The following is a 5941-nucleotide window of genomic DNA, read 5'->3' as shown; positions in this document are numbered from 1 at the left end:
TTACTAGGCGAAGCTGCTTGGTCTTTTCTCTTTACAACTGAAGTTTTATTTGCTTTAAGATTTTTATTTATTCATGAGAGACACCGAGAGAGAGAGAGAGAGAGAGAGGCAGAGAGACACAGGCAGAGGGAGAAGCAGGCTCCATGCAGGGAGCCCGACGTGGGACTGGATCCCAGTACTCCAGGATCAGGCTCTGGGCTGAAGGCAGACGCTCAATCCCTGAGCCACCCAGTGTCCCTGCAACTGAAGTATTTTTTTTTAAAGATTTTATTTATTCATGAGAGAGAGACACACACACGCAGAAGCAGAGACATAAGCAGATGGAAAAGCAGGCTCCCCACAGGGAGCCTGATGTGGGACTCCATCCAGCATCCTCGGATCGCGCCCTGGGCCAAAGGCAGATGCTCAACCGCTGAGCCACCCAGGTGTCCCTGCACCTGAAGTTTCAATGCTGAGTTGCGACCCTGACCACATGTCTCCGTTTAAAGCTGCCCAAACAGCAGACCCAGATGAAGTCTTAGTCTGATGGCGGACCTGTAATTCACAACCTTCCTATTCCCTCGGAGGAGCCCAGCATAGCACACAGCTCGCCTAAGCTTATATATTCCTTTCAAATACATACCCACCTACTCTAAGTAGTTCTGACTTGGAGGAGACCAACCCCACAAATATTTCTCTCTCATGGTTATAGATTATGTGCAAGCTTGGGTGTAATGTATTGACAAAACCAACAGATCTCAGGGGCCTTAAAAAATTAAGATTTTTAAAATTTCCTTCAAGTGATTCTCTTGATTCAGCAAGTAGAGTCATCTTTCAATGTTTTCTGATTGTTCTTAGGATAAAGACCCAAATCCTAATCCTAACTGTGGCTTGTAATGACTGCCATGATTTGCCCTGGCACACTTCTGTAACCTCATCAGCGCTGCTTCTTAAGATTCCCTTATTTGTGCCAAGCTCTCTACCTTTCCAGGTCCTTATCCCCCTTTCTCCCCCTCTGACTGGTCTGCTCCCTCTAAACTTTGCTAAGCCAGCTCTAACTTTGGTGAATGTTTGGCTGGGTTTAAACCCCTGTTCTGTTGATTCCTAGGTATTTTATGACCTTAGGCAAGGTCTGTGTACATTGAGTTGATCTATAAAATAAAAATAAAAATGATAGGATTGGTGTAAAATAACTCAAGTGAGGACTATAGATTAGTACATGGCTGTTCGGGGCTGAGTTGTGTGCCCCCCGCCCCAAATTCATATGAAGTCCTAATCCCCCAGGACCTCAAGAGTGTGATCATATTTGGAAATAGGTTCTTTAAAAAATAATTAAGTTAGAATTAGGTTATTAGAATGAACCCTAATCCAGCATGGTGGGCGTCCTTATAACAAGAGGAAATATGGCCACAAACAGGTACAGAGGAAGACCTTGTGAAGTCATAGGGAAAAAGATGGCTATAACCGAGGAGAAAAGCCTCAGAGGAAACCAACCCTGTCTACACCTTGATCTCAGACCTCTAGCCTCCAAAATTGTGAGAAAAAGATTTCAATCAGAAAACATTGAAAGATGACTCTACCTTCTGAACTGAGAAAATGTTGGAGCCACTCAGTCTGTGGTACTTTGTTACGGTAGCCCCAGCAATTGAACGCACTGGCATATGCTGAGTATTCAATAAATTTCAGGTATTATTTCTCAAGGAAGTGCTCTCTGGACTAGTTCAGGACCCCTTTTGTAAGTTCTTACAGCCTCCAGTGTTTTCCTTCATGGAATCTTTCACAGTTGGTAATTGCATATTTGTGCTTTTTCTAACTCCTTGGTTATCTCATGCTAGATTGTAATGTCTATAAGAACAGGGACCATGCCTATATTACCTATTACTGTTTCCATCACCAGCACAGTTTCCTGCTCATGTACATAAAACATGATGCATATTTGACATTAAGAGAGTAGATCTTAAAAGTTCTCATCACAAGAAAAAAAACTTGTAACTGGAATGCCTAGGTGGCTCAGTGGTTGAGCGTCTGCCTTCGGCTCAGGTTGTGATCCCAGGGTCCTGGGATGGAGTCCAGCATCAGGCTCCCCTGGGGAGCCTGCCTCTCCCTCTGCCTATGTTCTGCCTCTCTCCCTCTCTCTCTCTCAGGAATAAATAAAATCTTTTAAAAACCTCAAACTTTGTAACTATGGTGATGGATGTTAAACTAGACTTAACCGTGGTCATCATTTCACAATATACACTGAATATTTCACAATATAATACTGAATTATTATGTTGTACACCTGAAACTAATGTTATATGTCAATTATAACTCAAATAAAAGAAAAAGACCTACCATCAAAAAACCTCCACATTTTGGGACCAGACTAATGAATCTTTAAATGAAAAGCCTTCAATATTCAATATCATAATAGCTAACATATGTTTTTAAAAGATTTTATTTATTCATGAGAGACACACAGTCCATACTACATACTAAGTGCCTGCCTGCAAATAATCTGATTTAATCACAAGTGCCTTGAGTAAGGCACTTCTTGTTAACTATTTTATAGATGAAAAAAACTGGACTAATATACAACTAGTCAATGTGAAGCCAAGATTACGTGTGAGACATTAGCCACCATGCTAGACGACCTCTTTATGTTTCAGCTAATCCATTTGAACTGGTGTAAATATATACACAAAAAAATTATAATCTAAGAGGGCTTCGATTAGGTAACTAATATATAGTTACTCAAAATCATCAAGAACAACAGCTGGGGGTCGAGTGAAATAAGGAATGAGAGGGAAGGAGCAATTTTCCTGTGCCCAAATAAAAGAAAATGTATATCACTGAACTCAGCAAATATTTCCTGAGGAACCACTGTGTGCTCAGCCCTGCATACAATGCAAAGAAAAGAAAGACCCAGCCCTTGCCTGGTCAGGGCCTTCATTCTTGTATGAACACAGTACTTTAGGGTACAAAGTACTGGGAATATGGTTGACAGATTTAGCAGTAAAAGATGCCCAGCTGAATTTGAATTTCAGGTAAACAATAAAAACGTTAGAAGCAATTGTTGTTTATCCGAAATTCAAATTTAATTGGGTGTCCTGTATTTTACCTGGCAACCCAAGACGTGATGAATTCCAATTAGAACATGAGCAAAAACAGAGAGACAGAAAAGCATATAAAAGGATTCAGAGAACAGGTCATGGATGTATTTAGAAAAAATAAAGTCGGGAATAAGAATAGGAAATAAGGTCAGTAAAGTAAGTAAAGCCATACTGAGAAGGTCTTGAGAGCCAGGACGGAAGGAGGAAGAGGAGCTACTAGAAGACCAGTCAGAAAGGCAGAAGGAGAACCAAAGGAGTAGAGTGCAGGGTCCTAGGAAGCAATAGAGAAGACTTGCCAAGGAGAAGGGGACAACCTAATAGGTCTAGGCTTCATTTATTTTTATTTTTTTTTAATTTTTAGGTCTAGGCTTCAAATGTCAACTGCCGCTAGGAAGTTCAGTAGGAATAGGACCATGAAGGTCAACTGAGTTTAATCATATGAAAATTAAAGTCACAAGGAGGTACCCTTTTTACCTGTCAGATTAACAAACTTCAAAAAGTTTGAAAATAAGCAATATTGGTGAGGGTCAGGAAAATAAGACACTATGGTGAGAATACAAATTTCCTCAGCCTCTTTGAAGGCAATTTGACAAACTAAATAATATAATATACCAAAGACCCATGATATGTGTTGATGTCACACCGGGTGCTCTTCTAAGCCATTTTTGTATATAAACTCATCCAGTGTTTGCAGCAACCCTTATGATGGAGGAACCGTGACACAGAGTGGCTAAGGGACCTATCCAAGTGCACCCAACTAGTAAGTGGCAGAGCCAGCACTTGGGTCCGCGCTGTGTTCTACTACAATACACTTGCCTTCTCGGTCAAAAGTCTAAAATACAACTACTCTAACATGTTCTACCAGAATATTCACTCATGTGTGCAAAGACAACTGAATAAAGTAATTCATTACAGCATAGTTTGAGAAACAATCTGAATGTCCATTAGTAGGAGACTAATTAAATACATACTGGTACAACCTGAGAGCAAAAAGCTATGCAGCTCTCACAAAGAATGAAGCAGATCTATATGTCTGCGAATTACTGAAATACACAGTTATCAATCAATCAGTCTCTGAGCTATACGGCTAGGTGGAAAAAGAAAGATGTAGAACAATATGTGCTGCTCAGGGGGTTAGACAGGAATATCGATGTACATATACACATATCTATGTTTATAAGTACAAAGGTTATCTTCGAACAGATGGGTGCCAAGAGGATCCAGCAAGCAGTTGTCTCTGGAAGAGAGAACTCAGCCTCAAGTGGGAGGGAGGGAGGCTTACTCTCACCTCATTCTCCTTGGTGCTGTTTGAGTGGTTTTCCTTGTACGTGCCCCGCCTTTTCGAAACAAACCAAGTGTTTTAGGTTTTAAAAAAGGGATCATGGCAGCCAGTGGGATTGTAGCACTCCCCACTTTATAATGTGCCCTCACATGCATGACTTTTTTTTTTAATCCTCAAAATGTCTTTGAGGAAAGCTTTATTTAGAGCCTTATTTATTCCTTTCTGGAGAGTTGTTTTACAGACATGAAATACTCCTATCAGAGATGTCCTTCTGGAATGGACTCTGGACCCTCAGAGCCGCTGCAGATGATGAGGCTTTTGTGATCCTTAGTGAGATACAGAGGCCTGGGCAGGGCAGGCCTGTGGGGTTAGCTGTCTCAGCACGCAGAGCTCCTCCAGTAATGAAGAAACCTCAACTTGATGGCCGGGCTTTCATAAGCAGTTTCAGTGACGTGACCTAGGGAAAACAGAGTGACTAGGGGCTAACGGGGTGGGAGGAAGGACAGTGACTATGGTCTTTGAAGGCATTTTGTGAGAAAAGGAGAGACACATGCAATGAGAGTGGAGGGTATAGGAGCTCTTGGGAGAAAGGCAAACTCAGAGAGATTGTGTGACCAGTTAATATAGGAATGAGCTGGGTCAAAAAAAAAAAAAAAAAAGGAATGAGCTGGGTCTTTGCCTATCTCAGGTCTAGGCTTTTATCTTAGCTCTGCCATAGGAAAACCATGTGTCCCTTGGCAAGTTACTTTTTTTGTTATTTTTTTTCAATGTAGGTATTGAACAGTATTTGAATACAAGACTTGATGCAAAAAAATTTCATGCAGGGGCAGCCCAGGTGGCTCAGAGGTTTAGCACTGCCTTCAGCTGGGGGCCTCGTCCTGGAGGCCTGGGATCGAGTCCTGCCTTGGGCTCTCTGCGTGGAGACTGCTTCTCCCTCTGCCTGTGTCTCTGCCTCTCTCTCTCTCTCTCTTTCTCTCTCTCTGTGTCACTCATGAATAAATAAATTTTTTAAAAATTTCATGCAATATGAATAACACAAAAGCCCCCATCAGCCCTACTCATTTCATTTCTCTGACCAGAGGAAACTACCATATCAGACTGCTGTGGGCTCTTCTGAGATGTTTTTATAAGCACAATTACACCTAAGGTACAATATATATGTAATATACATACATAGGGTACAATATATATAATATCTACATATCAGTACACATCTACAATATGTATATTTGGAAACAATTTGGTTTACAGAAATGAGATCATTCTATGTATGTGTATACATATATATGTACATATACACATGTAATCTTTTGCAGCTTAAAATATGTCTTGGGGCTATTTTCAGATCACTACATATTGAGGTACTTTATTTTTTATAGTACAGCTGTATCATACTCCATAGTACGTATTTGGTATAGCTTATTTAACCACACTACTCTTAATGAATTGTAAAGGTTCTTTTTTTTTTTTTTTTGAATTGTAAAGGTTCTTATACATTTTTACCAACAATACTGCAATGAATATCCTTATACATGCTTTTATTTACAAATATCCCTCATGCTTTTCTATGTTAGATATTTAGATACCT

Source organism: Canis lupus, chromosome 23 (assembly GCF_048164855.1).
Source record: "Canis lupus baileyi chromosome 23, mCanLup2.hap1, whole genome shotgun sequence".
In the NCBI taxonomy this organism is placed as follows: domain Eukaryota; kingdom Metazoa; phylum Chordata; class Mammalia; order Carnivora; family Canidae; genus Canis; species Canis lupus.
This window is presented reverse-complemented; position numbering follows the sequence as displayed.